The following is a 24001-nucleotide window of genomic DNA, read 5'->3' on the forward strand; positions in this document are numbered from 1 at the left end:
CATAATGAATTTGCCATCTGATCAAACATCACTAAACTGGACTCTTTAGGAGAGAAGCCTGAATTAGCACAAAGTCTGAACTGTAGACCATTTGAAAATAAATACAGAGATCCCATGGCCAGTAAGATAGCTGAATAGATACTTTCTATAAATATCTCTAACCCCCCAAAAACTTCAAAGAAAGCAATTAGGCACCAGCTATAGTCATTACAGCTGAATCTACAGGATAAGAAGACAAAACTCCTATACAAGGTCACCAAAAATCAAAACAAAACAAAAAAAACCTCATGAATTAATACCAGAGAACTTTAATTCAAGCACCCTTTACCTATAATCCACTACATCTTGGTGGATGGCAGTGAACACAAGCTAATTCACAGGCCTGTGATTTAAGATCCTTTTTTCTTAAACTTCTTTTCTATCTTCTGTCATTCATTGAGACTTGGCACTTTTCTGATGACACTGCTAACTTTGATCTCCTTTATAATACTTTCTAATATCACTATCATCTTGCAACTTCTCCTACAAAATTCATGTTATCCAAATTTATTACCCAATTCAGGTAGTGCTGGGCCATTATCTGTCAACCCTCAGGATGTTACCCTTCCATCGGTCAATGAGTTCAGTGCTCAGTTTCACAATCTCTTTTTCCATCCCTGCTCCTGCCCTTATACTAGGAGCCTTCAACATACTTATCTATGCCCCCTCAAATGCCCTAACTTCCCATTTCCTTTACTCTTTTCTTATGACTTACTCCAACACACATGAACTGTATACATAGATCTGATATTACCATCACCCACAAACATTTCACTTCCATGTTTATACACTCTGAAATTCCTTCTTTTGGATCGTAATCTTTTATCATTCCGTCTTTTCTGATGCCTTAAAGCCCTTCACCCTCACTGTAACTTCCATTCTTTCCACCCTTCTGTTATTTTCCAATCACCCCTGCACTGGCTATGTTCCCTTCCTTTCCCTATCTTGGCCTCTTAGCAAATCAATTCAACTCACTCTCACTTTCTAATCCCTTGAACTTTTTGTGTTATCATTAGGCATTCATTGCCAAACACCAGCTCTGGGTTACCCCTACCATCTGCCTCCTTTATACCTATTTATATGCCGCTAAACTGGGCTAGAGGAAATCACCAATCTATTATATCATTTACTAAAAATTATTCTACAAAATCTCAACTGGACACTCACGGAAGCAGAACAATCTTTCTGTACCTCCCTAATTGATTTCTTATCCTATTATACCAGGGAGGGGGGAGAGCGATGTTCCAAACTTTCTCTTTTCACGTCTCTCACAGTACTATCCCCCCATCCCCCCCCAGCCACCTTACATGAGGACCTTGCCTCATATTTCACCAAAACAAAATTTTTTAGGTCATTTACTGAGAGCTCCCTCTTTTGTCCTCTTCCTCTCACTTGACCCAGACATCTTCCCACACTACTCCTTCACTTAGGTCTAAGATGAAGAGGGACCCTTCTCCCTTGCCCAGGCACCCTTGATCCCATCCCATTCTGTCTTCTCCCGCAGACTGCCCCCATCCTCTAATCTTCAGTCTTCCTATCTATTGTGTCCTTCTCGGCTGCTTACAAACACAGTCATTTCTCTCTTATACTTCAAAAGTCCTCATTTCATCCAAACCCACCTTCTAACCATCATCCTCTATCTCCTCCCCTTCATAGCTAAACTCACTGAGAAAGCCAACTACACTCAGGGCTTCTACTTACTCTCCTCTTCTCAGTCTCTTCTAAAATCTTTGCAGTCTGGTTTCTGACCTCATCATTAAAAAGAAATTATTTTCTTCAAAGTTCCCACTGATCCCTCTAGCTCCATCCTAGGCCCTTCTCTTTTTCCCTTTTCTATTCTACCAGTTGGTTCAATTATCACCCCTATGCCCATGATTCTCTTCTTCTCAGTTTCCTGATCCAATCAGGAACCAATCATCCTTTTCCTTGTGTGTGTGTGTGTGTGTGTGTGTGTGTGTGTGTGTGTGTGTGTGTGTGTTTTTCTTTGTTTCTGACAATCATCCTTCCAGGTTCATATCTTCAGTGTTTTCCTTGACTCCTCACTCTCACACACCCACACCGCTTCCCCACCCCAATCAATCAGTTGCCAATCTAGTTTCCACAACACCTTTCATATTCATGCTACACCCACAACCACCAGCTTTTTACAGGCCCTCATCATATCTTACCTGAACTACTGAAATAGCATTCTAATTGGTCTCTCGGTCTTAAATCTCTCCCCACACCAATACATCCCCCATAGCTTTCAAAGTGATTTTCCTAAAGTATAAACAAATAGGGAACCTCAAACTCCAGGTATCGATGCATATATCCTAGCATTTAAAGCTCTTCATAACTTGGTCCCTTCTCTTTACAGTGTTCTTACACTTTTGTATGGAGCCACTAGGTGGTTCAATGAATAGACCACCAGACTGGAGTCAGGAAGACTCATCTTCCTGAGTTCAAATCCAGTCTCCGACACTTACAGCTGTGTGTCCCTGGGCAAGTCACTTAACCCTGTTTGCCTCAGTTTCCTCATCTATAAAATGAGCTAGAGAAGGAAATGGCAAACCACTCCAGTACCTTTGCCAAGAAAACTCCAAATGGGGTCAGACACAACTGAAAAATGTCTCAACAACAACAAAAACGTGTTTGTCCTCACCCTTTTCCCCCATGCTAAATGATATAGCTATTGGTGACTATTTGCTATTCCTTACACATGACACTCCACTGACCATCTTCATGTCTTTGGATTGGCTATCTCCTCATGCCTTTAATTCCCTCCCTCTTTGCTTCCCTTTCTCCCTGACTTCAGGAACCAAGTGGAACACCATTTTCTACAGAAGACCCTTCCCACCCTCACCCAGACATTACTGCCTTCCTCTCAGACATTACTTTCCATTTACACTGTATATAATGTGTAAGCACTTACATTTTTTTTCCTCTATTAAAAGTGAGCTCTTTCAAAGCAAAGACTATTATTTCCTGCCTTTCTTTGTATTCCCTCCACTTAACACCATACCTGGGACATAACAAATGCTTATTAAATACTCACTGACTACCCAGCTGACACACGCACATAAGTAAAAAACAAAATCTCTCATTAGTCCAAGTACATTTTGTGGGAAAGTGAGAAATGAAGGAGCTGTGGGAGCTGAATGTTTACACAGGGCTCTGTGAAGAAAAGATTGCTACCTCTTTTTTAATTTTTAATTAGGTGGGGAAGGGTTCAGGGAGGAAGTAGGGTTTTAATAGCTGTCTGAATGAGGGAAGGGAGGAAGTTTGGTAAGTGTGGGCAGTAGGAGTGGGATAACAATGAAGAAAGAGGCAGTGAGTGAATTTGCCTGGGACAAGCTGGAAGTAGGAGGACAGAGGACATGGAGGTAGCTGGAGTAGGTGGGACAAGAGAACAGTCTGTACTTTACCTCCTACTCCCCATACCACTGGTCTCTAGTCATTGTGGAGAAAAATGTGCCTTTGTTGGACTTGAAAGGTGTGCAAGGAAAGATTGATGAAGAGTTCTTAAACAAACAAGTAAATGTTAAAACCCTCAGAACCGAAACCAGGCTTGTTGCAACACCACACTGCTGTGGGTCCACGTGCAAAGGATGCAAGACAGTGAGGGGGCTGTAAAACAGCTGCTGTCTGGTGTGTTCCCAGAGGGAGAGACTGACTAAGGGGTTGGCTGAAGAAATCCTACTGGGAAACATCACATCAGAGTTCCAAGGAATGTTGGGTAATCATGACAGGAGGCAGACTATCACTCTTCTAGCCATAATCTAAGAGCCTCTTCTGGAATTCAAGTATCATAAGACAGACGGAGCTATAGTCCTCAATAGACTCTAGGAACAGCACCCACAGGGCATGCAGAGACCCCTCTCCTCTCTGTTCCTTTGCACAGGTTGTAAACCCCTGCCTCCAAGGCTCTCCCCCCTCCTAGCTTTGAGCCCCCTAGCTTTCTGCAAAACTAAATTCAAGGACGCTTCTTCATACCTGAAGTCTTTCCTCATCTTCCAGCAGCTAGTGCCTTCCTGTCAAAATTACCTTGTAATTACTCCGTATATATTTAATGTGTATATAAGTTGCTTTCTCCTGATATAACATAAATTCCTTGGAATCAGGGATGGTCATTTTTTATTTATTTATTTATTTATTTATTTTATTTTTTTAGGCAATTGGGGTTAAGTGACTTGCCCAGTGTCACACAGCTAGTAAGTGTGTCAAGTGTATGGTCTGAGGCCAGATTTGAACTCACGTACTCCTGACTTCAGGGCCGGTGCTCTATCTACTGCGCCACCTAGCTGCCTGGTCATTTTTTATGATATATTTGAAATGTCTACTGTAGTTGTACCTAGCAGAGAGTAGCTGCTTAATAAATGCTTGAATAATAAAAATAGCATTTATATAGTGCCCTAAGGTTTGCAAAGCACTTTACAAACATGATCTCATTTGATCCTCACAACAACCCTGTGGGATAGGTTTTACTATTATTATTATTATTATTTCCACTTTACAAATTGAGGAAACAGAGGCAGACAGAGGTTAAGTGACTTGCCCAGTGTCACACAGCTAACAAGTGTCTGAGGTTGGGTTTGAACTTAGGTCTTCCTGACTCCAGGCCTAGTGCTCTCTCTACTATACCACCTAGTTGCCTAGTATTGATTGACTAATTGATTGATTGATAAATAAGGTGGCCAATCACAGATTAGCTCTTTTAGCTTTATTTACAAAAAAGGAAAATGCCTTTTTAGGAGTGTCTGAGAGCCATCATGGTGTGGTAGAGAGGGCACCGAATATGATGCCCCAACTTTGCCCCTTAAAAGCCAAGTGATTATTCGTAAATCACAGCTTCACTGAGTCTCAGTTTTCTAATCTGTAAAATGGGGCTAATAATACTTGTACTACTTACTTCAACTTAGGGTTACTGCAAAGAAAATGCCTTGTAAGTTTTAAAGTTTCAAATAAATACTATTATTATGCTCACTATTTTCTTCTTATCTTTCTAGACTCAGACACCAACTCGTTTGTGAAGCTTTGTCTGTATTTCCCCAAATACCTTGTATTTATTTGATTGTGGACATATTGTATTTCTTCAGCAGAGCATACGCTCCTTGAGAACTGGGACCAGACACCCGGGTTTGAGTCCTTCCTGTTACACATACTGCCGTGTGACCAGAGGGGAGTTAGTTCTCAGCTTTCTTCTCTATGAAATGAGCAGATTGGACATGATAGCTTTAAATCAATCACTAAGCATTTGGAAAATGCCTACTGTGTGCCAGGCATATATTTATGCCAGGACAAATAAAATTATGAGGCAGCCCCTGCCCTCAAGGAGCTTACATTCTATTGGAAGGGGAATAGAGGGATAAGATACAAGGTATTGATAGATAAATAAATAGAAGATGAATGCAAAATAAACAAACACCCGTGCATTTCCATACAGTGTGGGCAGGGCATAGAAAGTACTCTTGAAGGAAGTGGCATTTGAATAAAACTCTGCAGGGAGCTAGGGTTGCAAGAGGCAGAGGTTGGGAGGGAGAACTTTGCATGCTTGGGGACCAGTCTGTGCATAGCAGTCACAAAGGCAGAAGATAAGAGTATTTTATGTGGGGAACAGGAAGTAGGTTGGTTTAGATGGAATCTAGAGTAGGTGGAAGGAAGTAGTATGTATTCAGCCTGGAGAGACAGATGGTGAAGGCTTTTAAATGCTAAAGAGATGTTTGTGTTTTATCCTAAATGTAGTCATCTTGACCTATGCCTTGCCAATGGACTCTGATGAATGTGGAGGAAAGAGTGAGGCTGGCAACTTTGCACAGCCCTGCCTCACTTCAATCCAATTCACTTGTAAGTCAAGACATCACCCTCCTGATACTATTGGTCTCTTCCAGGATGAAGGACAAAACAACAAAGGTAGTGGATGGCTAGAGAATCCTCTGAAGCATGGGAGTGATTGTTCAGTGGTTGCTGGCCCACAACACTCCCAAGTGCAACCTGCATCATATTAAAATGTAATTCCTATCTGATTTTAATGTGTTGATATATTAATTTAAAAAAAGAAATACATAAATATGCATGGTTTCCTAAGTCAATATACAGGTGGCAGGTATCCTCATGTACTATTTAGTGGTTCCCATTTTTATTTGAGTTTTATGTTACTGGTATAGTTAGACCTGCCTTTTAGGAATATCAATTTGGCAGCTATGTGGAGAATAGACTGGATAGGGGAGGAACTAAAGAGAGGAAGACCAGTTAGGAGGCTAGGGAGATAGTCCAGGCAAGAGGTAATTTGGGCCCAAACTAGGGTAAGCGAAGGGGGCATACGTGAGAGAGTTTGTGTCAAAACCTTGGCAAGCACTTAGATATGAGAGGTAAGAGAAAGGGAAGAGTCAGGGCTGATTCGTAGGATGTGAACCTGGATGACTGGAAGACAGGTGGTACCCTTGACCAAAACAGATAAGGAGGCATTGGTTAGGGATTAAAAGGAACTACTTCCATTATGGACATGTTGAATTAGAGATATCTACAAGAGATCACATGACAGAGTGTACTGAATATTGGACTTGGAATGAAGAAAACTGGGGTTTGAGTCCTACCTCAGACACTTACCAGCTGTGTCACCTCAGGCAAGTTCCTTTCATGTCTTTCAGCCTCAGTTTCCACAGCTGTAAAATGAGGGAATTGAACACAAAGGTCTCTCCTAGCTCTAATTTATGAACCTGTGTTCCAGGCAGAGATAGATGGGGGGCAGGGGGATGTCATAGAAAGAATCCTGGATGTGGAGTCAGAGAGCCTGGGTTCAAATCCCAGCACTGCCCCTTACTACTCATATGGCCTTCCATAAGCCTTTTAGCTTTCCAAGGCTTCAACATCTTTATCTGTAAACTAGGGGGTCAGACTACATTTGATCTTCACAATGCTGAGGAAGGAACTTCACGAACTTCAGTTCATATGTGAGTATGTGTGTATGTGTGCATATGTGTGCACATGTCAGAGGTAGAGACAGACAGAGGCAGAGGCAGAGAGACAGAGACAGAGGCAGAGGGAACCTAAGGAAAACTGAGCTGCGGAGATATTCATCGAACTGACCAGAGTTCACAGGAAGTCATTGCTGGATCCAGAAGCAGAACACAAGTTTATTCTAACTGAAAACTTACTTTGCTAGAAAGGATTTGCTTTGGAGTTCTGCTAGCAAGGAACACGAGATAATAGAAAAGATAGTGGTAAACATTTAACCTGGCCATGCCTTTTTCCCTTCTTCTGACTTTGGGACCTGGTCCTCTGAGCTATCAATCAAGTGAGGCAGCTTGATGGACTTGGAGGCAGGAAGAATTGAGTTCAAATCCTGCCTCTGGCAGGGACTCTTGGTAAGTTACATCATCTCTCTTTATTTCAGTTTCCTCATTTGTAAATTAGGTTAGGTAGTACCTACTTTAAAGAGTTGTTGTGATGGTCAAATGAGATAATATTTGTGAAGTGCTCTATAAACCTTAAAGCAACACATACATACCAGCTATTATTATTAATTATTATTATTATTATTATTATTTGTTAAGGCCTGATTTCCTTTTCATTTAAGCTGTCATCGAAGACTAACATACAGGCACTTTGTGCACTCTGGGGTGCAAAAGTCTTATATTAAAGTCCATTTTGCTTTTCTCTGGGAAAATAAAAAAGTAATATTCCCAGCAGATAGTATTAAGATTTTGTGAAGTGCTGGATTAAAGAGCATGCTTATTCACTCATGTATCCTCCCTGAGTGTTTGAGGAGTGTCAGGAGGCTGGGGAGCTTCCCTGGGCCAGGCTTGCACTGAGCACTACATCAGCAGGAGGTGAGGTATGGCTGGGAAAGCTCCAGAGATGCCATTTTCCCCCATCTTCCCAGCACATAGACCCTATTTTTCCACCACTAATTTTGAAGCACTCTCTTAAGTCCCTAATTGTGATTACATCCACAGTTGTAGTCATCAGGCATCCCACTATGATGAACTTTCATTTGGAGAAATTTCCCTTTTGGACTTGTCACCCAGATATTTTCTTATATTTGGCTCATTCCCTTTTATCTCACTATCTTGACTGTTTGCCAAAAAACCACGTTCCAGTTGTGCCAGGGACCTGAAACCTCTGACTGTTAAGGTCCTGACATTTCTGACTCCCGCAGGCCAAGGAGAATTGGGAGGACTCAAATGATATTATCAAGGACACAGCTGTTACTGACCATGTGACACAAATTCTTCATCCCCTAGTCCTATGGTGGTCTCTGTCCCTAAGTCCTCAGGCAACTCTAAACACAGCAAAGAAAGACTTCCCTAGGTATACATAAAATTCTGAGGGGGATTATCACAGACACACAAGGAAAGCTGTCCAGGTGACCAACCCCCTGAAACTTCATTGCTTTACCATAAGAAGATTTCATCAGGCCCTCTTGCTCATTTCTGCAAAGATAATTTATCAACTCTATACACCTAGGCTATGGGGCAGCTAGGTGGCTCGGTGGGTAGAGTGCTGGGCCTGGAGTCAGAAAGATCCGAGTTCAAATCTGGCCTCAGACACTTACTAGCTGTGTGATCCTGAACAAGTCACTTAACTGTATTTACCTCAGTTTCCTCATCAGTAAAATGAGCTAGAGAAGGAAATGGTAAACCACTCCAGTATCTTTACCAAGAAAACCCCAAATGGGGTCACAAAGAGTTGGACCGCCACCTAGGCTATAAAGGCTACTTGAAGAACATTAGCTCAGAAGTATGGGGCATCCCTGTTTCTAAGGACTGCAATCAGCCTTGGACTGAGAAAGAGGCTTAGGCCCTTCTGACGGCTTCAGACTGGAGTTGCTAACTTCCTGCTCTCTGGATCAACTGCCTTGCCTTCCTGTTTGTAGTTAACAGGCCTTGTGTTCTCTCATGTACACTGGTTTATCTGAATTTAACACAAAGAAAAAAAGTTCCTGCACAGTTTAATTGTTTCCATTTGTTAACAAGACCCAAGTTTGACTGATTTCTCCCCACTTTTCTTCTGGTTTTGAAATCACCTAGATGTATCCTAGGAATCACACTCCTCTCCATTAACAACCACCTCTTCCTCTCATTGTTCTGTTTTTAATTTAGTTCCTGCCCTTCTAAGAACAGTCCTCCCAGCACTCCCTCTTAAGAGGCACCTTCCACAGTTTTCTGGACCCTTTGGAATTCCTCGGTGTCATGACCAAAGTAGGATAGAGGTCCAGAGCTATACACAGCACCCTCCATTTGCCATCTGTCTCCTGGTCATCTGAATGGGGTCATCATCATGTTAATCAGTACCAGAGACCCAGTTTCAGCTGAAGATCATATTCCAGGTCAGAAAACAAAAGAGTAATTCAGCGTGGTGAACGGGAACTTGCCAGATTTCCACACAACAGATTTCCTTCTTGGAATCTTTTTCCTTTTTTTAATTTTAATTTTAACTTTTTTATATTTAGAATGTATTCTCAGAGTAACGTATTCAAAGGAAAATGAATAATCACCAGCTCACCCAGCGTCATTAATCCCCAGTAAGTAAGTGCACTCCAGCATGAACGCATTAATTCTCCTTACCCAAGTTTTCAGATTTAAAATAAATGTTTGATGTAATACACACACTACTACTCTGTTTTAATTAAACAACCTCCCACTGTCTACACTGGTAAAGTACTTCATCAATCAATACCACCTTCCATCTTCCAGAAGAAGGCTTTAAAATTTGTCGTACACACGTGGAAACAACCCAAACCGCTCAGTAGTATATTCGTGGCTGCTCCTGGACCTACCCTCAAGTTACAACAAAAATAGCTCCTGCCCTAGCCTTCTAGTTTCCATTTACAGTGCTGACATTAGTGGATGTAGGATGGGGGAGGGTTACCTCTTGTTATTAATATACTCTATTCACTCTAATTAATACTTGATTTCCTGTGCAACGCATACTTTAGCATCATTTACTCGACAGCCTCAAGGCACTTTGCTTATAATACCTAGAGAGATATGGGCTCTGCTTTCAGCTTATGATCTCAATTAAGTGAGAACTGAGCAGGTCACGTCAGCCTAATGAGCTTCATCCATAAAATGTGAGGATTATCCTTAAAGTTTCTCTTAGCTCTAACATTCTATGAGTTTACATGAAAGTGTACTGCCTTTTAAAACTCTTTCTGACAGGGCTGTTGGGAAAATAAAAGCGCAGCTAAGGGGCCCAGAGGATAGATTGCTGGGCCTAGAGTCATCTTCCTGAGTTCAAATCATGTCTCAAGCTGTGTGACACTGGGCAAGTCACTTAACCCTGTTTGCTTCAGTTTCCTCATTTGTAAAATGAGCTGGAGGGGGAAAGGGCAAAACGCTTCAGTATCTTCACCAAGAAAACCCCAAATGACATCACAGAGAATCAGACACAACCGAAAATGACTGAACAACAACAATGGAAGGATAAAAGGAAATTGTGTAGTCTCTGAAAAGCCAAATTCATTGAAAAATAAGTTACTTTTAGAATATGCTTTTACTGCACACTTGTGAGTCTCCATATTAGTTTCCAGGTTTGTTAGAAAAAAAGCATCTGGGTAACTTACCATGGATGAGTAGCTCAGTCTCTCTGATACTCTCTGAAAAATGGGGTATAATCATGCCTATAGTAACCTTCCTGGTAGGACTACAGTGAGATTCCCTATGGGGCATCCTAAAAATTTTAGTGTCATTTTATGTGCTTTAAACTATAGCAGCTTAAAATTGCACTGACTTTTGCTATTTTAAGCTTAAATAGCTTAAGCTGTCACAGCTTACATTGTTTAAAACGGCACTAAGACTTTTGGGGCACCCTATGTATTTACAATGCTCTGTAAACCTTTTAAATGCTACATAAATGTTTTGTCCCTCATTTTTGAATAGGACCAATGACATCACAAGGTGATGTCTTGACTCATGCATGAATTGGATTTATGTAAGGATTTACATGTATAAAGTTGTCAGCCTCACTCTCTCTTCCAGACTCACTGAAGTCCAGTGGCAAGATAAAAGTCAAGATGAGTGATCATGGCCTGGGATGCAGCTGATGACCTCTGCATGTCTGACCAAGCTCCAAGTGCTCTACAATGTTTGCTTCAGCTGCCTTCATGGCCATTGGAACAAATTGTTCTCATGCACCCATTCTAATGGAGGACGTCTTCATACGCTTGGGATAGATACCCCTTTGGGGGGTGCTGGAATGATCCAGGGGGGGCAGTAGTAGCCTTAGGTGCAACTGGGGGCATGAATAAAAATAAGGTGGAAGCATAAGGAAAGAAGAGAAAATAAGAAAATTTTGAAAAACCGCTTGTACACATTTCATCTATTGTGCAGCAGAGTCAAAGTCATAGTGATTGCATTATTTTCCAAATCCTCTGACAGGTCTGAAAAGCAAGTGTTGGCAGGCAAGCATGCCACACATAGTCGGGAAGTCCAGCATACATCAGCAGGAATATGTGCATGTAATAACTTGTTTACAACATGATACTATACAGTTACATGATGCAATATTGCATCATCAAAGTTTCAATGCAGGAAAAACCCCCACAAATTTACAATAAATAAATTTAAGATGTGTCATTTAAAAAAATGTATATTTTTTTGAAACGATGCAACTTTTAAAAAAAAACATTAAAGGGTTAAAGAAAGTGATTTCCAGGGGGGCACTGAGTAATTTTTTTTAATGTACTTTTTTTTTGGTGAGGCAATTGGGGTTAAGTGACTTGCCTAGGGTCACACAGCTAGTAAGTATTATGTGTGTGGGGCAGGATTTGAACTCAGGTCCTCCTGACTCCAGGGCCAGTGCTCTATCCACTGTGCTACCCAGCTGCCCCAAGTAATTTTTTTTTTAAAGACTTCAGTAGGCCAAATAAGTTTCGGAACCTCTGTGTGAAATCCATAGCTTAATGAGAGTTCCCTTTACGATATCCCTGATAAATTGACATCCAGACTCTATTTTAAGGATGGGGAAGATCACTTTTATCTTGGGCAACCGGTTGTACTTTTGGATAGCTCTATTAGTAATTGAAGTTTAGATAAGTGATCTACAAAGTTGGGGCCATGGCAGGAGCCTTAGAGTGATGCAATCAACCAATCAGAGGATGAGAAGACATGTCACAATCCATTATCTCTATAACTATTCCTAGGGTTTCTCTCCAATCATAATCTCCTGCTCCACTGCCTCCCCCAGATGTGCAAACTCCCTGCCCTACTGTGGTCCCTTTCAGGACAGTTATAAACTAACCTCAGCCTTGGCACCTACACCAACTAGTGCACAGGCACCGCTGAAAAATTTTTCACCTTTCCCACCCCCAGCAGTCTAAGTGTGCTGTCAAATGTTTGAAAACCAGCTCTCCCAGAGGGAATATGTGTGATCAACATACTTTTCAGTTTAATTTGCATTATTAACGTTTTCTCTATCACTTTCTCAAGTCTAAACAATCTACATAATAATAAATCAAATGATGTGTAGCATTTGTCATCTCTGACATATAAATGCTCACACTGAAGATTTAACCATCAGCTAGTTCCAGCATACCCCCAGATTACCTTGTGCCTAGAGCAGGCCCTCCTTAGCTGGCTCTGTCTAGTGAATAAGCATTGACCATCCTTCTTTTCATTTTTCATGGGACAGGGTGAATAACATAGGTTAAGTAGGCATGGACGGATTTGGATCTGCATGGTCTACCTCACCACACCATTAGTTCCCTAAAACCCCTATTTCGAATTTCCCTATTTCTGTCAAGGGCACCAGTTCCACAACCTTGATGTCATCCTTAACTCCCCATCCTCTCGCCATATATACCCAATCAGTGTCCAAATCTTGTCATTTCTATCTAAAAACATCACTTATCTCTCCCCTTCTCTCTACTCACCCAGCCACTGCCCTAATTTAGCTCCTCATCACCTATCACCTAGACTATTCCAATGGATTGCTAATTCCTGCCCCTAAATTTTTCTCCACTCGAATCTATCCTCCACACACATGCTAAAATGATTTTCCTAAAGAGCATATCTAACCATGTCACTCCCCTACTCAATAAACATCAGAGGCTCCCTATTGACACTAAGGATCAAATATTATTTTACTATTATCTCATCCTTTTAAAGTTTATATTTGAAATGTTTTTAATATAATCATTAGACTAGTAGTACAAGCATACTTATATAAATAAATACATATGGTGTCCCAAAAGTCTTAGTGCAGCTTTAAGTTATTTTTGAGCATATCCCATGTGTACACACACGTACACACACACACACACAGCATCCCCAAAAGTCTTAGTGCAGCTGTAAGCTATTTGATAGGAAGGAAGAGGTTGGAAGTTTGCACATCTGGGGGAGGCAGTAAAGATGGAGATTGTAGTTGAAATGGAGATAAGCTATATAATAGCTGCACTGAGACTTTTGAGACCGTGTGTGTGGGGTATGTGTGTATGTGTAAATACGTCCATACATACATACATACATACATACATATATATATATATATATATATATATATATATATATATATATATATATATATATATATATATGGATATGCTCAAAAATTATTACTGATAGGGGTGTGAGATCAAAAAGTTTGAAGACTGTTGGTAATAGGAAGTTCACCTAGCCTAATTCTCTTATTTTATTTCTGAAAACAATGAAAGATTTAATTGTGACAAAATTACAAAATAAAACAATAGACAAACCAACCCCAGCACTCATTCCCAAATGATATAACTTTGTCCCTGTTTCCCACTTCCACTTCAGGGGTCCTTAACTTGCAGTCCATGAACTTGGTTTTTAAAATATTTTGATAATTGTATTTCAGTATAATTGATTTTCTTTGTAATCCATTGTCTTACAGATTTAAAATATCTTTCTGAGAAGGGATTCACAGGCTTCACTAGATTGCCCAAGGGGTCCATGATAGACTCCCAAAAGCACTCCTGAAGTAGCCTCTCCTAAAAAAACCCCTGCTTTTCCAAGATAGATGCCAACCCCTCCCCCCATCATTTTACAGAAAGCAAAACTGAAGTTCAGATAAAATGACTTGCCCCAAGTCAGACGGCAAGGTAGTGGGGAAACCTGCCTTTCTAAGCGTCCTGTAGGGATTGTTTCCAGCCAGGTGTGAAATAGACACAGAAGGGAATGATGAAATACATCATCAAACTGTCTGAAAAGAAGGAAGAGGCAAATAAAGAAATCCAGGTGGTGTATATCCCCTATAATAAGAACCATTCATTTTCCAGAAAAAAAAAAGGCCCCAAACCTCTTTCAGGAGGGCTGTCAGGATCTGGTACCAGCTAGTTATGCATTTGGAAAAACTCTCTTTACTACAGACACCTAGCAACTGGGTGGCTACAGGTATATGCCCAAGAGATTGCAATATCATTTATATCAAGATCTTAGGATTTTAGAGCTGGACAAGATACCGGTCTTATCCAATCCCTTTATCTTATGGATAAGTAAACTGAGACTTCAGATTTTCTTCACCCACAAAATTCAGTTACCAAGTTCTATTTTTTCCTTCTTATTGTTTCCTGCACCACCCATTCCCATTACCACCATCCTCAGCTAGGCCTTTATCACTCACCTTTTGCCTGGACAGCTGCTACTTCTTCAGTGGTCTCCCCACTTCCAATTTCTCCCTTCTCCAATCCACTGTGTATATCACTGTCAGATTAAACTTCCCAAAGCACTCTTCTCATCATGCCATTTACTTGTTCCAAACCCTTGCCAGTCTCTCTACTGCTTGTCAGATAAAGTTTTGATTCCTTAGCCTGTCGTGGAGAGATTTTTCACCTACTCTGGTCTCAACTTAGCTTTCTAACCTTTTCCCCATCACTCTGCTCCAAACTGGGCTACAAATTATTCTTTTTAAAAATCCTTCTTGAGCTCTTTCAAGAAGGTTTTTAGGGCTTCAGATCAGTTCATATTCCCTTTTGAGGTTTCAGATGTTGTCTTCTTCTAAATTTCTGCCTTGATCTTCCCTGTCCCCATAACAAGAATCTAGGGTCATTGTATGTTTCTTTTTGCTCCATGGTGTTTGCTTATTTCCTGACCTTTAAAAAAACTGAGCTCTCCTGCTGGGGAGCAGAGGGCACTGACCCAAGCTTCTTGTGCTGGGAGCACAGGGCATGGTCATTGGCTTTATGTGCTGGGGCCTCAGGTGCTGGCAATTGGAGGCTGTAGGGTTCTGGCAGTTTACATGGTGTTGGGCTGGAATCAGCAACACTGGAGCTCTAGGTAGGGGTGAGGAGTCTGGAGCCTGGAGGATGCCTGCTAACCCAGGCCTTGCACTCCTTTCTTTGGCTCCAACTCACCCATTCCTCACTCTTTTCTTTGGCTCCTCACCCAGGCCTTGCATAGGGATGTTTCACTGATGCAGGATGTCTCTCAGCCCAAAGCTTTCCTTCTTGGAGTTGTGCTTCCCAGAGTTCTGCTGAGGCACTGGGAGACTTGGCTGCCAAAGAACATTGTGGCACGTGGTGGTTTTCCAAGCCGGTTACCACCAATTCCCCTGCCCGTACTAAGGGGTTTTGGTGTTGGTGCTTGCCTGCTCCACCCTGGGGTTCAGGATTCCCCCTTGGTACGCTGAGATGCGGCCTTTCTGCTAGCTTGCTGGGATGCCTTCCATTCTGTACTGCTCCCCACCTCCCAGAGCAAGAGGGGCCTTTCTCATTAATCCCCCAAACCTCCTGTCTCATTAATCCCCCAAACCTCCTGTGCTATAAGACTATTGCACCCCATCTTTCTGCTGGTTCAGCTGTTCCAGGGTTTCTCCTGGAATGATATTTTCTGGGCTTTCAGAAGTCAATAAGGGAGGGTGAGAGCAACTTCTTACTCCACCATCTTGGCTCCCAGAAGCCACTACAAACTATTCTTGGCCATGTTTTGTGCCTTGGTAACTCATCTACCATACTTTGAATGGTATCATTTCCTCCTCTTTACCAGCAGAATGGAACTATGGGAAGAGAGCCAAAGTTAGAGTCAGGGGTCCTGGATTCAAATCCTAGCTCTGCTTATAGTTCTGGGTCCAGGGTGGGTCTCTTCATTTCTCTGGGTCTCAGTTTCCCCATCTGCAAAATGAAAGGATTGGACTAGATAACATGCCAAGTCCATTTCAGCTTTAAATCTGTGATCCTATTAAATTCCTGCTCCTTTTTCTGGTGCCAGGTCAAAATCCTACCACTTTTGTTGATACATTTTCTGTGATCTTACAAGTCAGAGGTTAAGTCTGTCAGTCAGTCAACAAGCATATATTAAATATCTACTATGAGGGACAACCAGGTAGGGCTGACAAGCAGTGTTTAGGGTAGATAATAATTCTTTTTTTTTTCCTTGTTGGTAAGGCAGTCAGGGTTAAGTGACTTGCCCAGGGTCACACAACTAGTGTCAATTGTCTGAGGCCAGATTTGAACTCAGGTCCTCCTGACTCCAAGGTCAAAGCTCTATCCACTGCACTACTTACCTGCCCTGGTAGATAACAATTCTTTCACAAAAGAAATAGAGAGGATGAACTGTCTATAGAATTTATAACAAACATTTATCAAGTCCCTAATGTTTGCAGAGCACTGTGCTAAATGCTAGGCCAGATACAAAATTTAAACAAGATATGGTCCTTGCCTTCATGGAGTCTGCAGGGGGAGGGGGAGGGGAGCTAAGATACAAAACCAGATAGCTATAACACTACATATAAGTAAGAGAGGTGCAAAACAAAACAAAAATGCCCTGTAAGGTCTAAGCAGGAAAGTCATTACTAGAAGAACTTGAGATGTATTTGAAATGACTGATAGGAATTGGGCAGAAAAGCAGGAAAGGTGGACATAGTCATCGGGGACAACATTGGCAAAGGCAAGGAGGCAGGAGGGTATAGGTTATATTTTGGGGTCTAGAGAATAGTCCAGTTTTCTGGTGTACAGAGGGCATGGCACTCAGCAATATAAAGCTGGATTTGGGTAATTAGAACTTGATAATTAATTTGATATGAGAGCTACAGGAAAGGGAAGACTCAAAGATCGCTCCAAGATTTTACCCCTAGGAGACTAAGAGAATGGTGGCGCCATTGACATAGATAATAAAGAGGCACACCAGGCACAGGAAGAAAGATAGTTTTGCTGTTAGTTATGTTGAACAGCTAGGTGGCACAGTAGGTAGAGTGCCAGGCCTGGAGTCAGGAAGTCCGAGTAAGTTCAAATCCAGGCTTAGACAGTTACTAGTTGGTGATCCTGGACAAGTCACTTAACCCTGTCTGTCTCAGTTTTCTCACCACTCCAGTATCTTTGCCAAGAAAACCCCACATAGGCTGAAAACTACTCAACTCAACCAAATGTTGAGCTTGAGGTGATGCTGGGCAGCAATGTCCTATAAGCAGTTGGGATATGTGGGTCCAGAAAGGCAAGATGTTGTCAGACAACGAAGGGCTCTGCATGCCAAAAGATGACAAACTTGACTCAGTAGACTACAGGAGCCATGGAGAGTTTTTGAGCAGAGAAAGTCATTACAGTTCTTTGTATAAGGAAATACAAGAGGGCAAATACTGAAGTCAGGAAAACTGTTATAATAGTCTTGGCAGGTTTGTAATGGGGTACATAATAAAGATTTGTAATGGATATTGGCTATGGGAATTGAGAGGAGGGGGTGGGTTTGAAATATGCTTCAGAGGTAGAAGTAAGACTTGATAATTGGTTGGGGGTAAAAAGGGAAGAAAAAAGTTAATGGTGGGATTTCAAACATGGGAGACTGACACATGGCAGTACCACTGACAGACATAGTAAGAAATGAACCAGACTTAGAGGGCAGGATAATTACTTCAGGTTTAGACAGGTTGATCTTGAGATGACAAAAGGACATTTACATAAAGAGATAGGCAATTAGATACAGAGACATGAAAAGGGCAGTTAGGTGGCATAGGGGATAGAGCTCCGGCCCTGAAGTCGGGAGGACCTGAGTTCAAATCTGGCCTCAGACCAAACACTTGACACTTACTAGCTGTGTGACCCTGGGCAAGTCACTTAACCCCCACTGCCTAAAACAAACAAACAAACAAAAAAACAACAAAAAAAGAGAAATACAGACGTGAAGCTTAGAGGTAGATTTGGAAGTCTAATTCAATAAAATTCATCAAATATTTCACTGCCTATTATGTACAAGACTCTGTATTGGGACACAAAGATAAATCATCTCCATCAATTGTATCAAACTCAAATAGAAATACAGGCCACTAATTGGTACATAAGGATCCTTGTGGATGCATGGTGACTTCATTTTAAAATGCGATATTATCCATATTTTATTGCATTTTTATTTGTTAAACTAATTACATTTTAATCTCATTCAAGGCTTATTCAGGAGTGTGGTAGACCACATGTGGGGGCGGGGGTACATAAATAAGATTGCCAATAGATAGAAATGAAGAGGCTAAGGAGACAACTTTGGGGAAGCCCCATTTTGAGTTCCAAATAAGAGAAAGAACAGCTGGAAAGGTAGGAGGAGAACCCAGCAACTGTGTTAATACCAATGGAGGATCAATGATGACAGAGGCTGAAAAAGAAGGCCATTGTAGTTGGGATTATTAAGGGATTAATTAACTACTGATGGCATTTAAGTTAAGAGACATGAGAAGCAGCATAAGGTAGTAGACAGAATACAGGACTTGGAATTGGGAAGCCCTGGGTTGGAATTTTTCCTTGGACACTGCATGTGTGATCCTGGGCAAATCACTTAATCTCTCTGAGCCTCAGTTTCTTCCTCTGTAAAATGGGGATAAAAGCAATTACCTTGTAGATTTGTTGTAGGAATCACAGGAGATAATGATTAAAGAAATTTGCAAATTTTTAAAATAGTTTTTTTCTTTTTATTTTTTTGCAGGTTTAATGCATTTTTTAAAAATGAAATTTGCAAATCTTAAAGCACTACATAAATGCTAGTCATCATTATTATCATCATTCCTTTGTTCACAAAGAACTATTCAGTTTTTCATTAGCATGTCAGTTCCTTGAAGGCAAAGGACCATTATTGTTGTTTATGCTTAGGTGAAAAAAGCAACAGATCATGTGAGACGATATAAGAGGACCAGAATAGTGGCATCCTTGGGGGCACAAGGCCCAGGTTAGTCACCCTGCTTGGTAAAACCAAATGTTGATTAATTATAATAACTAGCATTTAAGGTTTACAAAATGCTTTACCTAAGTTATCTCATTTTAACCTTATAACAATCCTGAAAATAAGTACTATTATTATTCCCATTTCACAGAAAGGAAAACTTAGGGTCAGAGAGATTGTGCCTTAGGTAGGGTTAGACAGCTAGTGTCTTGGAGAGGATTTGAACTCAGGCCTTCTTGAACTTCCAGCTTTAGCACTCTATCCACTGAGCCACCAAGCTGACCAAAGTTAACCTTGGAGAGAACAAAGAGGTGTGGGAAGTTTGTTTGGTTTTTTTTGCAAGGGAGGAGGGGTAGAGACCATGAGCATATAATATTACATGTTCTGTGAGTGTACATCACAATGTCTTGTGATTTTGCTCGACTGGTTTTCTTGGTTACAAGGATGGGCTTATTTGGCTCATGTGTTGATAATATCTGGCTTTGATATGTGAGAATGAAAGGCACAGATAAGCCTTTCTTGAAAAATGTGAAATGTGTCACCCTGTTTTGGATCTCACTCATCATACTATTGTAATAGTTAATGCCCCATAATAATAATGATGGGGTACACTTAAAATGCCCATAATAGCCTTGAAGGATGAAAAAAGGAAAAAAGAAGTGTTGTACCCCACTCAAGAAAACCCCAAACACACGGATGGCTGCATAAAACTTGTAGGTCTTTTTAGGTTTTTGTTCTCTCTCTCTTTCTCTCTCTCTCTCTCTTCTCTCTCTCTCTCTCTCTCTCTCTCTCTCTGTCTCTCTCTCTCTCTCTCTCTCTCTCTCTCTCTCTCTCTCTCTCTCTCTCTCTCTCTCTCTCTCTCTCTCTCTGTTATTGACTCTATCATCTCCTCCCCTATCTGCTGCTTCTGTGATTGGGAGCCTAGGCACTTGCCTTGCCCTAGACAGTGGACATGGAAAAAGTGAGCAATAACTGGGGACAGAGAGCAATAAGGGGGAATGGAGCAGCTGTGGTGTGGTGTTTGCAAAACGTGAACAGAGAGGGACCAAATGCTGAGGAGAACAGGCAAGTGTGTTGTTATAAAGGGAAGAATGAGTGCTACAGTCAGAGTGGAACTGGACAGCCCCAGCTGTGACTGTGAAGGAGGGGGTCTGTGTCCTTCTTCTCTCATGTACCCATACACACAGTGTGAAAACAGCAGAGTGAGCCATGCAAGTACAACGTGATTGATTCTTATTGAGGCCCTCCTGGTTATTCCATGTCTGCTGCTGGGTTTTTCCATTAGCCTACAGTTTGCACTGAGATGAATCAAAGACAGTTTGATGAAAGGAAAACTGTCTACCTTACTAGCCTATTAAAATCTTAGAGCTACTCCCTTCCTTTATTTTAGACTAAGGGTTCTTAACCTGGAGTCCATGAACTTGGTTTTTAAAATATTTTGATATTTGCATGTCAACATAATTTATTTCCTCTGTAATTCTGTGTATTTTACATGATGCATTTCAACACACTATTCTGAGAAGGAGTTCATAGGCTTCACCAGGCTTGCCAAAGGGGTCTATGACACAGAAATGATTAAGAAACCCTGTGGCCTAGCAGGCTAAGCTCTGCGCCCTAGGCCATATGAAGATAGGGGTAGGTTCTACAAGCCTGGGAGAGCCAAAGGGGAGGTGGAGACTGAATGTAGGAACATGTGAAGAAGACAGGCTGGACTCAGAGAATCCATAAAGGATGGCAATCAGAACAAGGGAACAGTTTAAAGTTATGCCAGGAAGTGAGAACAGGAGAAGAAGGGTCATCATGAAACTGAAACAAAGAAGGGAGGCCTATTCCCAGCAGGAAAGCCTTTCATAATCTCCTGGGTACAGCAGGATCCAGGAATGGATTTCCCAGGAAGGTCATGGCAGGCCTGGGCACAGAGGTTTAAACTGCTACAGAGTAGCCAATGGTGTCCCCTAACAGATCCTAATAGGGCTTCATTTCTGATAACTCCGTTGGTTTCCTCAAACCTCATTGGTTGAGTGACTCTTTTCAGTGAGAGGTTCTGCTGAGAGAAATTACGTTGGCTTTGAACCTGAAGATGGCTTACATATTTTTTTCTCTGCATTAATCAATGCTGTCATTTTGATAGCCCTAATAAGATCTAAGCTGCCACTTGATAATAATCCTATTGTTCTTTTCCAGTGTATGCTCTTTCATTCACTACACCCACCTACCTACCTTGCCAATGTGGTTCCCAAGTGTTATACACCAACAGAAAACAATCCTTCCCTGGAGACTGCTTTGACTGGGAGTGGGAGGGTCTGCTACTTCCTTTAGCAAAACAATGAAACTTCTTAGGGGATGCAAAAAAAAAATGTCGATGGCTGAATTTCAGGAAACTTCATCTTCCTGCAAAGTGATTCAAGGGGCCAGAAAACTTGCAACTGAGAAGAAACAAGGACACTGTGATTTTTTAAATTCAGGGACACAACACTTTCAAGAACACACAGAGTGGCAAAAGAATAAACATTAATTATTTTAAAGGATGGATGGTAAATGATGGAAACACAGTATAATATTTTGCCTTCTTCTTCCAAACTACCACCCTCATTTTGTCCTCTTTCCTCTGACCTGCTCACAACTAGGACACCTCTCTTCCCAGCTAATTAAACCCATGACTATTCTCTCCCACCTCTCCCACTTGAAAGATGGTATATTTCTTCCCACCAGTGAGAGGAAGGTTTGGATGAGCCATCCTTAATGAACCAAGGCCATCTTCAAGTCATGGTAAGTCTTAACTTTGACTCTTCTTCCTCACTCAGAATTTCCTCCCCTCTGCTAAGTCTTGCCCACTTTTCCTCCACCAGATCTTTCTGATCAGAAGATCTCAGGGTCATAGACGGACAGTTGGAAGGGCCTTCAGAGGCCATATGGTTCAAACTTCTCGTTTTACAGATAAGGAAACTGAGGTCTTGGAGAAAACTATCCAATGTCACATAAAAGAGAAGTGTCAGACAGGAGCTGAACCCAGGTCTTCTGATTCCAGGGCCAGGGTTCTATCCACTGTGCCAATGCTTTCCTTCAGCACTTCAGAGTTCTCAACCATGTTGTTCTCCATGACTGATATCCTCCCAGAGGCAACTTCCTAACAACTTTAAATAGAACTGGGGAAAGAGACTATATAACAAGATTCTTGCAAGTGTCACTCACAAACATGTATGCCCAGGGCTCTGGGTCTTCTTACTGTTTCTCAGGAACTCTCTTCCCAAAACAGACTTGGAGGAAGCTCAGAAATACATGATTCGGATAAATGGCATGAGACCAAATCTTATTACAGCTCCTTCTTTAACTCTTCCCCTTACTTTGCCTGCCTCTTCTCCCTTCCTCTTTGTCCTTCTCTGCTCACTTTCCAAACTCCATACTTACTTCATTCTCTCCCCCATATCACTCACTCACTCTTTGCTCACTCTTTCCAAGCTTCCACCCACTACTTCTGAATCATTCCTCCTACACTGAACCAACTCAGAAACCCTTAAGCTCACAACACAACGCTCTCTTGGCCACCCAAACTCCTAAGTTTGCTTCACCACAATGCCGGCTCTCTGTCCACTCTTTCCATCATCACTCCCAGTTACTCCATGATCAACATCCTCCATGACATGACCTCCTGAGCCCTTAAATAGAATGGTAACCCCACACCCCATCTGCCTCAGACCCGCAGCTGTTACTCTGTCAATGGATCCTCAATGTCTGACAACTTGGCATACATGCCCAAGATGGCATTTGGGGTAATAGTCATTTCCACACTCCCGTCCCTTCTGCCAGTGAGACTCAATGCTGCCTGTAAGATTCCACATCTCTGCTGCCACCAAAGGGGCAGGGGCTGATGACCTTAGGAAAGGTTGATGAATCTTGCCTTACAACCTTCTTTAAGAGCCTATTTCCTGTGTTTAATTATCTTTACTGTTAGAAATATTAACTCCCACTCTGCAGTTCTGTTGAATTGGTTACCTCCACTTCAGCAATTTCAGTGCCAAGATGTATCAGCATCAGATAACTTGCAGGATGATGCTAGAATGCTAGAGGTGAAATAAAAACTGTCAAGTAAGCTAAGGACTATACAGTGGCAGAATCCAGGAGGAACATAACAGGTATTGATCTATATGAAAACCTTGACAAAGTCATGAAGTTAACACCTACTAGATTTCCCCCCAGAACTGGAGCATGCCAGTTCTCTAAGGAGATGCATTCTCTATTCTCCAAAAGCGCTTTTCCTCCTTTAACAGCTGTGGAGCACTGTCCAGAGGGGGAAACAGCCTCAAGCCTCTCTCCATCCCAATCCAACTTCCACTCAGACACCAAGTGGATTTTTCTTAAATGTAGCTCCGTATCCTGCTCAATGAACTCTAGTGACTCCCTATTACCTCCCTAATCAAATGTAAAGTGCTCTTTTTTTTTTTTTGGCATTTAAAGCTTTTCAAAGCTTGGTATCTTTCTACCTTTCCAGTTTTCTTACACTTTACTCCCTTCTCTCTCCCCCCTCCTACTCTATGATTCAACCACACTGGCCTATATGAAGTTTCTCAAACACGATACTCCCATTTTCCAACTCCATGTTTCTGCATGAGCTTTCTTCCATGCCTGGAATGCTTTTCACATTCTGGCTTCTGTGGCTTCCTTCAAGACTCACTCAAGTCCTGCACCTTCTGCCGGAGACCTTTCCTGGTCCTCTCAGCCGCTAGTGCCTTCCCCTCTCAGATTGCCTTCCATCTATCATACATATATCTTCTATGTACCTAGTTATTGTTGTCTCCCCCATCATAACGTGAGCTTCTTGAGGGCAGAGACCATGCTTTTGTTTGCTTGTTTTTTTTGCCTTTGTGTCTCTTGCGCTTAGCACTATGCTCGGC

At 41.7% G+C, this 24001-nt stretch overlaps 1 protein-coding gene and 1 long non-coding RNA gene across 2 annotated transcripts in view; one reads left to right on the forward strand and one right to left on the reverse strand.

The window, feature by feature from the left end:
• NCK2 (NCK adaptor protein 2) overlaps positions 1-24001 on the reverse strand; it is a 105858-nt gene that overhangs the window by 12988 nt on the left and 68869 nt on the right. The window lies entirely within an intron of this gene.
• LOC110209421 (uncharacterized) lies at positions 9156-11267 on the forward strand. The gene is made up of 3 exons (XR_002324815.2): positions 9156-9346; positions 9470-9541; positions 10998-11267. It is a non-coding gene; the product is annotated as an uncharacterized LOC110209421 (long non-coding RNA).

This window comes from Phascolarctos cinereus, unplaced genomic scaffold (genome assembly GCF_003287225.1).
Source record: "Phascolarctos cinereus isolate Bilbo 61053 unplaced genomic scaffold, phaCin_HiC Scaffold_7;HRSCAF=346, whole genome shotgun sequence".
Classification (NCBI taxonomy): Eukaryota; Metazoa; Chordata; class Mammalia; order Diprotodontia; family Phascolarctidae; genus Phascolarctos; species Phascolarctos cinereus.